At 43.1% G+C, this 12,521-nt stretch overlaps 1 long non-coding RNA gene across 3 annotated transcripts in view; it reads right to left on the bottom strand.

Annotated features, from left to right (window-relative positions):
- Nucleotides 1–12,521, bottom strand: part of LOC118169821 — a 54,144-nt gene that overhangs the window by 1,075 nt on the left and 40,548 nt on the right. For 2 of the 3 annotated variants that reach the window (XR_004752307.1, XR_004752332.1), the window contains exon 3: nucleotides 2,691–2,797. This is a non-coding gene — a long non-coding RNA (uncharacterized LOC118169821). Of the gene's footprint in view, nucleotides 1–2,068; nucleotides 2,156–2,690; nucleotides 2,798–12,521 lie in introns of those variants that run through there. The other variant, XR_004752312.1, reaches the window with a different exon arrangement.

Here is a 12,521-nt window from a genome sequence, read left to right as displayed (position 1 = left end):
TTAAGTGGGAAAGAAAAAGAGTGTATATTTATTTGTTTCTTTTGCTTTCTACTCTTTGCTGGTGCCTTGTGACTGACTTCAGCAATGAATGTTGCAAATATGTTCCATATTTGGGCTGTATATGGGATGTACTTGACCAAAAAAAAAAAACACAAAAAAAACACATCAAAAAAAAAAAAATATTTGTGTGTATGACTATGTAGCTGCAGATATATACATTTATACATGCATATCTGTTTGTATGCATGCTGTTCCCCACAAATAGTCTTCTAAACCTATGAAGAGGAAGAAAATTATTATTATTATTATTATTATTATTATTATTGTGAGGCTACCGTAACCAGAGCTATTAAAATTGCAGATGAAACAGAGGAGGCAGGCCTTTCACAGGTCAGACACAACTCTGGCTGTCGTATGAGCAGCCTTTGGGAAACAATAGGCTTCTCAGCTACGCACAAGGCTGTTTTGTGTCTGGCCGGTGCTCAGCGCTCTCTGCACAACAGGCAACAAGCAGATGCTTCTTCCCACAGGTTTAGACTTTATTTAGTACCCTGATTGGTGTCTTCAGGCATAACTTCAGGCATAACTCCCCGTGGCTGATCTACATTTTGTGATTTTTTTCTGAAAGCCCAGCTCTGCTAGTGTACGGCCGTAAATGAAATCTTGCTCTCACTTATTTTAAAGCTCAAGCCTCTTTTGATTTTGAAGGTGGCTCTCACTGCAGCGTGAATGGTGGGGAGGGGAAGGAGGGCAGCCAGGTGATGCTAGCATGGGTATGCAGCTGAGTAGGTGCTTCCCATCGAGCGGTTCTGCTGGGGCAGACGAAGTCACCCTGCCTGCAAGTGCCACCCCGGGGAGACTCTCTGGAGAAGTACAAGGTCCAACAAAAATGAGGGATGGGGAAGCCAGACCCACAGCCACCACAGCTTTGTGAAGGTGCTGGGTTCCACGCAGAGACAAACACACACTCCCTGGCTCCAATTTATTTTAGAGAAGCAAAGCCTAGGAAAGCTTATAGCTTTGAAAGCATTGCAGTAATAATCTACAAATAGAGATAAGCCATTCAATTGTTGGTTTCCTCCAAATCTGCTATCATTCAGCAAATAGAAATGCTTACAATATTTAAAAGGGGCAGCTGTTATTTTATTGTAGTGGAGGGAAAGTTCATTAGATGTCACTAACTGCTTCCCTTGCTGATGTGTTTTGAGGCAGTATGTCATGTGTAGGCAATATGCCTGAATCCCTGGAAGATTAGCAAAGACTAAAAACCTGGCAACAGTCTAAAAAAATGCTCTGTCTTAGGTAGCAAGAGCTCTCACACAAGCCAACAAAACTTATGAAAATTAAATATTTAGTATAAAACATTTAAACTTGATTTGAACATTGGTTTTCCACCTCTCCCTACCACAAATGTCTCCCTACCACAAATGTAGTGTCTGTCCTGGTCTGGTGCCTGGGCTTTAAAACCTCTGTTAGAAAATTCAAGCAGTTTCAGGGAAGAGCTACAAAAGTAATTCCCAGAAGCCTGAGAGATTAAATGAAAGTCAAACTATTTAGTTTATCAAAGAAAAGCTTTGCAGATGACTTGAGCTGGTGCCACCTTACAGGGAATGGGAGAGGACTGAGGAGGATGGAGCCCACTCTGCTGAGCACTGCCTGCCCCACAAGAGCTGACACATGCCCAGAAGGGTGCTGGGCCATCCTGTGCTCCCCCAATTGTGAGTGGCTTCTTCATGGCCCTGGGGACCAGGAGAGAAGCTGTGGGGCAGGGGAGCAGTGGGGAACATGGCCACAAATCTCCTGCCTGCTCACACAGGTTTGCATTGCCCTCTGATATGAGGTGGGGGCACATCCCCTGGGACAACACTCACAGCAAGCTCCATGGCCCCCGCATCTGTCTCAGGGCAAAGACAGGCATTTACATGCAGGGAAGATTTCTGACCTTAACAGCCACGAATATAGCAAAAGCCAGCAGCTGGAGGCTGAAGATAGAAAATACCAGACCATGGATAAAGCCAGTTTTCCAACACATGCAGCAATAAGCCACTGGGACAGCATATTTACTTACATTTGTGTTAGATTTTCTGCCCTTTTGTTCCCATAAATCCAGTTTGGATTCTTTTCATCAAAGGTACAAGCACAATCAGAAATTATGCTTTGGACAAAAAAGTGATTCAATTAAAATCTGTGGTTTGTGTCATGCAGAAAGCCACCACAGAGTGCTGTTCTGATCAGCCTGCAAGTCTAAAGCATTCCTCCATGCCAGCATAGGTGGGTACAGCCAGGACAACACAGAGCATATCACCAACATGAAATAATTTATTCTCTGTAATACAGGATGAATAGATTTTCACACTATTCAGATCCATTTTTTTTAACCATCCACCAAATGCCAAGAACTGGAGAGGATTGTGCACAGAAATTCTGCATCTGCTTCCTCCTTCATGCTGTGCATGCTTTTTATAAAAGTCCCGCTCCGTAAAGCAGCAGAACGCATGGCCCATAGCACTTCCCAGGGTCTGTGTGACTGCTGCCGCAGAGGATACACCATGGTGATGGTTAGTTAGTGCAAACGTTTGACAAAGAGCTGCAAGACCATGGCTTGCATGAGGCATAAGTGCCTCCTTAAGCAGCTGCAAAAGTTAGCAAAGCCGAACATCTCCAAAAGCAAGGAGAAAGAAAATATTCATCTTGCTAATTCTTCCATGGAGGGATAAATAAGTATGAGCCTTCATGGTGGTTTGGTTCTGGATCCAGATGATCAACCCACCTTTCTCTCACTGCCCACGAGCAGGATCTAAGAGGGAAAGAAAGCAAGTTATGGCAGAGGTCAGTTGTTATTACAGCACTGTTTATCATGCAGGCTATATTAGAACTGCGGCTCATAAACAACACACACAACTGTCTCCTTTCTCTTGGCTTCAGTATTCACCCAGCTTTACACAGATCTCTGCTCAGGGTCAACTGGAAGCCATTGAACTATTTAACTGCTTTGTTTATTCAGCTTTTATTTCATGCCATTGGGCCTTAAGTCCAGCAGCTTTTATAGGGTTCCTGCAGTAGATGTGCTCGTATGTGTCATAGTTGGTTTGAGTAATGATGGTATATTACCAAACTTTTATACATGAGCTTGCTCACAAAACTGCTTCGGATTTTATAGTTGCAGTACTTGCCAAACTTGCTTTTTCTCTAATAAAGTGATAATGGTATTAGTAGAGCATCAGCAAAAGGAGTGGTATGCCATTCATAAAGTTCACACTTAGTTCAGGTGACTAACTATAGAAAAGAAATACTCCAAAATCTATCTATCACAGATTTACGAGCACCTTGTCTTCCATTGCCCAGCAGCTCAATTCCCCTGGCACTTCCACAACATCAGTGAATGGGAAACTAGCCACCCAACAAGCCCTCTGCAATTATTCTTCAACCAGATCTAGAATTACTACCTAAGTGCCTTACTACCACTACACAATAAACAGGATTAGGTCATCAAGTTGGCTTTCTGCACCGAAGGTTGCATGTATGACAGGGTTTATTTCCTAAACAAAAGACTGTTTGTCAGTGTTACTTTTGCTCTCATGCATGCAGCACATCTGTACAAATGCAGAAGTATTTCTGCACTACCTAGCTGCTCTGCTGCTGGGAGGTGGCCGGTGCCCCGAAGCGGAGAGGGGGCAATGAGCTGCATTTAAGTGGGGCAGGGGTTTGCACTGGAAAGCCCAACCCAGTTTATCACATGCCGGCCCAGAAAGTATCCAATAGGAGTATATCATGTCACAATTTGTTCAGCTAGGCTCTGGGTACCAAGACAGACAGATGGTTAATTCCACTTTTTTTTTTTTTCTTTTTTTCTTTTTTTTTAAAAAAAAAAGGAGGAGCGTGGGGGAGGGGCAGCCCTTGGCACCAGGCTTCTCGCGCAGCAGGCTGAGCCCCTGCGCAGCAGTTGGGATTGTTGACCCAGTGAATGTGCCCAAAGATCCTTTTGAGCTGCACAAAACCGTTCGGTTTTGCCATTAGCATATCAGAGGTGGAGCGGTGGTGGGAAATGGTGCAGGCAACAAAGCCAGCAGCTCGGCGGCTTTGTCTGCCTGGAGCTTAGAGAGGCAGAAAAAAAATGATAATTGGCCATTTGCCGTGCAGTGACAGACAGATGTTGACATTTTCTTCCCTCGGCTGCTCCAGCCCCACCCTCGTCCCCGGGTCCGGAGGAATGTTGCTGTCTGGGCCATTGGGGCAGGCAGCTTTCCCCCGCTCTCCTGAGCTGCTGCTGCACTCGCATTTGCATACAAACAGGTATCGCCTCCACGGAGGAAACGGGGAAGGAGAAAGAGATTGCTTCTGACTCGGCTTTTTTTTTTTTTTTTTTTTTTTTTTTTTTTTTTTCCCATCACACTTTAAATCAGACCTCGAATAAGAAGTTATTTCTGATTCAAGAGGGTGGGCTGTGCACGCCAGCTACATGCTGCACCCTAGATCACCTTTGCCCCATGGAAAATCCATGGGAAGAGGCCAGCCTGCCCAACACGGCCTCCGATCTTTTATTTCTAGAAAGGGGGGACTTGGGGGCTCCATAGGCTGCACAGAGACATCCTGCTCCCACACACCATGGAAATCCCTGAGGAAGATTCCTCTGAGTTCTGTCAAGCTAGGCTCTATAACTGTGTCCTCTGAAGAGACATACTATTTCTTGGCACAGCATTAAAGTCAGCCAGCACACTCAAAGGACAACACTGCATCATTTCCATTTGCCACCCAAATCACGGATCAATCCATATGGATGGAGCAAGTGCCAGTTCATTGCATGTTGGACTTGCCCTAACTCCAAGCAGTATTATTTCTTCTGACATCAAGCTTATTTGCACTGATTATCTTATTTAACACTTTCACCACGGTTGTTATTCTACAGTCCTCTCTCTAAGCAATAGCCCTCACTTCTGCAGCAGTGCTGGGACAAAGCATAAGGACAGCGTGCTCACTCGCAGTCACTGCCTGGAAAACCTCTGTGACCTCCTGGCAGTGTTTGCGGAGGCCAGCCTGTCTGGTTGAAGGTAAGACCAAGCCTTGACGGGCTCCAAACCACACATGGTGTTCAAATGGTACCCACCAGGGGAGAGCACATTGCAGATTCAGCATCAATGGCAAAGGGCGACCAAGCAGTTTGTACCACTGAAATGGAGCCATTTCCTGTGCCATCATCACCATTCTGCTCTCATTCATCAAATTAGCCTCCCACAAGCTGGGCTTTCACCCAGCTTTTGGCTATTGCAAGTGACAAATTATGATTTCATAAGGTTTTTGTTCTGCTTTAAAAGGTCATCATGAAGATAGTACCTAATGCATCTGTTTAGAAAATGTTTATGGGTACAATGAGTCTATTTAATGCTGTCTAGATGCAGAATGGGGAAGAGGAAGTTAAGTCACCATTTGAAGTCCCCAGCTGAGCTTGTTTTTAGAGTTTAATGGATAACATTAACTGCCTTCTTATGAGATCAAGGGCCCTGTCCTCAGCCTGACTGATGCAGAGGGGACACAGTCTCACTCCTGCTGACCATGTTTCCTTAGGAGTGGAGAAATCCTCAGCTTGGAGAAAAGGCTTTTTGCACCATTTTTTTTATTAAGTCAGCTGACTCACCCACCCTGGACAAAGTGTCCACAGAGAGCTAAAGCTAAACTCTGTGAACTAATGTCTCAGGCTAAGCTGAGCTATTTGAGAGGCCAGAAGATTTAGGTGACCCCATACATCCCGGGGTAAGGGAAGTCAGGTCTGTCAGCACACACTTCTGATCCTAGCTCAGCAGCCACTGGGGTTTTGGGAGGGTCTTGAGATTCAGAGTCAGGGTCCCAAACCACGCCTAGTTTCAAAGGTTTGTGCATGGTTGTTAAGTCCTTCATTTTTTTGCAGATATAATGCTCTAAGTGAATATAAAATGAGACTTTGGTATGTTGGATAAATTATTTATTGCAAATTCATTGCAAATTCATGTAGTTCCTAGTAATTAGCCTAAGCAAAGTACAGTGAATATGAAGAGTCATTCTTCTGCCTTGTCCCAAAGGAAAGACACAACCACAGCTACCATTTGTCATGGAGTATAGATCTTCCATGTACAGTATCTCTTTACACACACGCATCTGCAATCGCAGCACTGGAATCACAGCCTTTAGAGCTTCAACTGCACAGGATCCTCAGAGAATTTTATTCTGCTATATTCTTAGTCTTTGCACGATGAAGAATTTATCACTTCTTACTAGGGATCTGCAATGCAAACATTTCTTCATGAAGACAACTGTGCAGTAATGTTTCTCTTTTTCAGTTCTTTCTACACCACAATACATGCCCTACCATCAAAAGAACCCTTTATTAGGCAATCCAAACATGGGCCTAGATCAGACTTAGAACTTCTTATCTCGTTAAATAACAAAAATATATATTGCCCTGCACCAGGGTTATTAGATTTTTAGCCAGAACCACCCGTTACAAGTAGAGAGACTTAACAGCAGTTAGTCTCAAGACTCACAGAGACAGATAGGCTCAGAAAGGGGTGAGAATCTTAAGAAGTAACTTGATATTCAGTGGGCAGTATATGTAAATCAAAACTAACTTTCAACTGTGATGTAGTTGATTACAAACAATAAACATAATCATTCTCCCCCTGTTGCCATCCTACTAGGGGTATTTGAAGAGAACACTTATTTTCCCTTAAAATTCTTAATCTTAGAGATCAGGCTAAGTTATGTTCGGTGCTAGGATGGAAATGTTTGTAGTTACACAGTTTGTTGACATTAGGTTATTGTACTTATAAATGTAATGGAACCTGCTCTTTAAAAGAAACCAAAACAAAGTAAAACAAACAAAAACACAGAACAAGTAATCTTTAATAATCATTAATTTTAAAGCAATATCATACAATTCAAAGTAGCAATGACATTGCTCTGACACCTAAATTTAAATTTAGCTGCAGACTTATAGCTGTCTTCTATTCACATTAATACGTGAAAATTACACTCTAGCAAGCACAGCTGACCAGACTGAGACTGTGTAGCATCTACTCTTTTTTTTCCCCTTTTTTTTCCTTTCATTCTGAAAATAGCTGTAAAGAGGTATAAGAATCTGGACAAAAAGATGGGCAAGAAAACCAATTTTTAAAAAGATCTCCCAACTGCTGAAATTAATGCACCTTCCCTTTATACCTGTAGCAATGCACTGCAAGAATCCCTTGCTTGATATGCTCAATAAAGAAATCCCGTGTTGTTCACAATTCAGTGTCAAGGTTGTGCTATGACCCCATATTCATCGTATATGTCACCTTACTACAAAGGAATTAAAAATAACTCATTTAATGATGATAGCAGAAACATTACTAGCTGGCTTGATCTGAATTCAGATTAAGGAAGGACAATGGCCGATTTTTAAATAAGCAGCTGCTAAAGAAATCCCCAGATCAGCTCCAGTGCTTGTAGGAAATCTCTTAATACTTGCTAGGAGTGAGCCTCAGATCATTTAAAACATGGCTGCTTTTTCAGGGCTTCCCTCAATCACACCAGGCTGCTCTGATGCTGATGTGAGCACAGCCAGACATGCCCTCCTTTGATGTCTGCCTCCCCAACCCACCTTAGACAGCCCCTGCTTATGGGGAAAGGCCTGGAGAGGGTCCCTCTCTGGCACTTTTGGTAGGCTTGATCTTCACCTGGCAACCCCTCTAGCATCTCCTTACTTCTGTCAGGATGCTGGCCTGACAGCTAACCCTCCCCCTGTATGCAATTTCATATTTCAAGTACAGTTATCACCAACCAAGATGGAAAATGTATGGTGTGGTTTCTGTTCCAGATGACCACCTCAATATGCATTTTTTCAGGCTTAAAAGACCATCCTCAGGACAGGGTGTGATCTATAGCTTGAAAACCCTTGTTTGATCAAAACTCTTAATATTCCATGTTTGTGGAGATTCAGCATGAAGAGCTGAATTCCTTAACAAACTCAGTGTTAGAGGGTGGAAAGGCAATGAGTGTACTTGCATCAGAGAGGGCATTTGATATCCTTTGTAATCACTGCCCAAAGGCTGCTGGAAGACAGCTAAAGTGTCACACATGAAACTCTCGTCTCCCTGGAGATGAGTTTTGCTGCTGAGGAGGTAGGAAGGAGCAGTTACACTGTGAAGCATTTCTGGCACATACAGGCATGAGATGGAAATCCGCACAGGGTGGGCTCCTGCAGAAGAGTGACAAGTGACTGCCACTGCAGGGCATTGGAAACAGACAGGCTTGGGTGGCCAGGCCCTCACTAAGAAAGCCTCCTATTTTCTCTTGTCTACATGCTGTCCTCCATGAGAGACCCGGTCACAGGAAAGACGTGATGGATTGAAAGAAGAGAACCAGATAATTTTTCCCAGCCTTATGCTCCTATGACCTTCAGCAGAAATATCTCCAGAACTGAGCTGCTGAAACAGTGTGGTGATGGGAAGAGAGAGGTCTTGATGTATCCAACCCATTCATCATCGTCTTTCTCAGAGTTTCCTGTTTTATTAGCATTATCCTGGTCTGCCCCACAGTGATGACCACTAACAGTTTCCCTGTTGTATCTGAGCAGCACTTTCCCCTTCACATTTTCCATTATATTTACACAGAGCCATGATGTGGGAAATTTTGAAGTCATCAAATCTGAACTGTGAATAACTTGGTGGGAAAATAAATGAATAAATAAACAGATAAATAAATACATAAATAAATAAATTAGCATCCCTGAAAGCATAACTCTATTCCCCTTTTGGCTAAATTGGTGATGAAGTGATAGCTACACTTGCTTTGATGACAGAGATCCTGTAGGTGTCTCGCTGAGGATAGTAGGACATACAAGCCTTGCTCAGGCTCCCTTCTGAGATCCCAGCCAAGAAGAAAGCTGCTTCATAGAGCTGCTGAAACAAAGAGTGCATCCAGATTCATTTGTCTTTATGGAAGCATGCGCTAGAAAATACATGCAGAGCTAAACCTTAGCTGGGAAAAATATTTTTAAAAGCTTGTGAACAAATGCCATCCATTCCTTAATGACATTTACTTCTGGAATCAGACATGTTTCCATTCTCAGGCTCTGCATTTTCTTCTTCCCTTTTCAGTCAACAGGAATTGAACCTGTAAGTCAAAATAGCTTTCCGTCTCCAAACATACTGAGTCAGTACTATGTTTTAAAGAGATAGGGGAATGCTATTGACAGTTTATGAGGCAATAGATGGGGAGAATTTCCTGAAAAATGGGTTATGATGCTATAAAACAAATACTGCAGCTTCAGCGCTAATCTTCACTTAAAGAAAACCTTACTGCTGTACAAATCATCTGGGCTGTTTCCATAGCTGATGCTGCTGTGAGAATATTTGCCTTTAAAGACGTGAAATGCTTTCTCACTTCACAGATCCTGCACAATGCTTTTGCAGGAGTAAAATGAAAGGATACTGTTCTTCTTGGGTATTTTATACGGTTAGCTCTCCCCCTTTGCAAACAGATAGATACTTTCAAACAAGCTACTGCCACACATGTATCTATGCTTGTATCTATTGTGGGTTTGGGAAATACATTTACATATGTGCATTACACTTGCATATGCATCTGTGCAGAGCAATGCTCATGACATAGGCAAAGGGAGAGAGGTTGCTGACACCCAGAGCTTCACTGATAATTTGTCTACAACATTCTTTGGAAAGAAGGTTAATTTTGACACCAGCCCAACAAAATGTGAAGTCAGTCGGTGTCTTGTCCATTCCTCTATATAAAATGACCCAGAGGAGGTGGGGCAGAGGTGGTAGTCCATGTAGGGGATATGCTTTTGGGGCTTGGTGCCCAGATCATTTGGCAGCCAACACAGTTGGGCCTGGGGTTGGCCTCACAGAGGTGACATTGCTACAGTCTCAGCTGGCTGTGGAAACCAAGCCAATGAGGTCAGCATTAGAGGTGAAGGGGAGCTTAGCAGCAAGGGCAACATCTGTTATGAAATGAAAATATTCTAAGGAGACATTTGGAATTTGGAGTAAAACACCTTTTACTGGAAGGAGGTTGCAGCAAGAAGGGTGTCAATCTCTTTTTTCAGAAGACAATGAGAGGATGCAAAGAAAGAGTCTCAAGTTGGGGGAGAGGGGAGAAGGATGTTAGATTGGACATTAGGAAGAATTGGACATTGGACATCCATAGATTGAACATTAGGAAGAATTTCTTCATGGAGATGGTGGTAATGAATTCAGAGTGAGAAAAACCAGTAAAGAGGTCTGAGTCTGAACTGGTAGGCAGGGCTGTGTGGCAGCACTTCTGCACCCAGAGTGAAGTGGTCATGGAGGCTGGACCATCCCTTTTTGGCCAGGTAGGAAGGACAATGGAGGAGCTCCCTGTTGGCCTCCTGTTCATGAAAAGATCCCAGAGCAGTCTTCTTCTTTCCCCAAGAACACGGCCCTGCTTTGCTCAGTCTAATGTTATTAGCACTGAATGAAACCACAGCTGGTTTAGATCTGTGGACCTCAGGATGTGTTTGGAAGGCAGACAAAATACTCAGGAAAAAAAAAAAAAAAAATGCTGGTGAGCTGGTGGGGAGAAGAGGAATCCAGAAGCAGCAGCAGTGTTTGGGATGCTTACTTGGTGAACAGACCGCAGCCCAGGGAGGCTTCAAAGAACCGCCTGAGGGCTACAGAAATCCCTCATTCTGCACTGATAATGTCACCTCATGTTGGAAAAAGAAACCTCACTCATTTTGATATTATTCAAGAAAAAACTCGCCAGATACCACTTTAAAGGCAAACTCCTGGGGCAGAAATATTTTAGGTGCTCTACATTGATTAACAAACTGCACTTTGGGTGATGAAATGCGTTAGCACCTTCAGATTTGACTTTTTTTTTTTTTTTTTCAGTATTTGTTGTATCTGCATTTCTCTGCTGCCATGAGGTTAGGCAATTAAACAAAGCAGTTTATCATGGGGTTTCAATCAATTTTCCTCTCAGGTTCTCATGCATGGAGATAATGTTGAAGTGCTTAGCTTGTAAATACTGCAGGATAATGTTTATTTGTTTAAAACTGCTTTCATAAAACCTTGGAATGCTTTGTTAACCCTAGATCACTTATGAACAAACAACCATCCTCAGACTATGTCTTCTATATATATACCATGGTTCAATCCCCTACTTAGAAGTGATTATATAAAAAGTCCTATGATCTTTCAAATGCTTCCACTATTCTTTTTTTCTCAATAACCAACGCACAGAGGTCGCTTCTCTTCCTCTGCAGTTACCCTTCCATAGAATCTACTTCCTGCTTCTCATTTATTTTTAATATTCAGTTTCATCCACAGAAATGCATTTGTTATAGAAACAAATGCCTATACTGTTGGAAACCAGAAATGGCTCTGAAAGGCAGTTCTGCCGGAAGAGCTTCCTGTCAGAAAATAGGTACGGCTTTAGCAGCAACCACAACTGCACATTGGCTTTGATGTTGTTCATACTTTTTGCTTATTTTATTTGTTCTTCATATTTGTTTATTTCATCATAGTGCTCAGCTGTCTAGGAGAACAGCAGTGTTATGTCCATGAGGGCCACCACTGTGGCTGGACCCATGGGTGGCTTCTTCTTGCTCTACCATCAATCACCTAGAGCCCCACCATGAGTGTGTAAGGGTGTAGGTAGGTAGGTATTTCTGGGCGTCTTCTTTGTGTCTTAACATATCCTTATCCACTGCTGCTGTCTTCTCTTTATGCCAAAAAGTTTTGTAAGCAATAGAGTTAAGAAAAGGTTTTTCATTGCATATTTTAATGAAAGTTGTAGAAAATCAGTAGCTGCGGGTTTTTTCTGCTAGCTGAAATTGGCCAATGGATATGAGCATGAAGCACACCTGCACATAAAACGTAAGACTGCATCAGACTAGTTCTTGCTAAGAAACCAATCTAAAATATATATGCTATGTTTCTAAGCCCCTCAGTTGCCTGGTCCCCTCACACAGCTGACCCTGCCCTTTTCCTCAGCAGACTCCCCAGCCCTTTTTGGGTGTCCATGAGTGAATGCCTGAGGATTATCCCCTCCCATCTGCAGGAATGCCACATGAGAAGGAAGACACTCAAGTAGCCTGGTAATACATCCTGTTCTCTGGTATCATGGCAGTCCAAGGGATGCCAACTGGTTTGTCTAGGAACATCAAAATCTGTTACACATCCCACCAATGTCCCACCTTCTTCCAGAAGAAGGATCTGAGTAGAGGTAGGACTGAACCACTCTTTCCATCTTCCGCTACCCTGCAGTACAGCTGTTAACCACAGCCAGAGAACGAGGGCACTGGGAGCTCCTTGCAAGAGGAGCTTGCAAATTGAAAATTGCATTTGTTTTGCTCCTTGCTGATGTTCTTGCAGAGTGAGCCTTCAACCACTTGACTCACCCCTCCATGACCCCTGCCTGGGCTGGACAGCCACTGACATTGAGTTGCAAACACTGTTGGAAAGGGACATGAAATTGAAAACTTATAGGTGATGGTTTCTTTTTTCCTTTTTATAACTCTCCCATGCCCC

Source organism: Oxyura jamaicensis, chromosome 1 (genome assembly GCF_011077185.1).
Source record: "Oxyura jamaicensis isolate SHBP4307 breed ruddy duck chromosome 1, BPBGC_Ojam_1.0, whole genome shotgun sequence".
Lineage (NCBI taxonomy): Eukaryota > Metazoa > Chordata > Aves > Anseriformes > Anatidae > Oxyura > Oxyura jamaicensis.
This window is presented reverse-complemented; position numbering and strand designations above follow the sequence as displayed.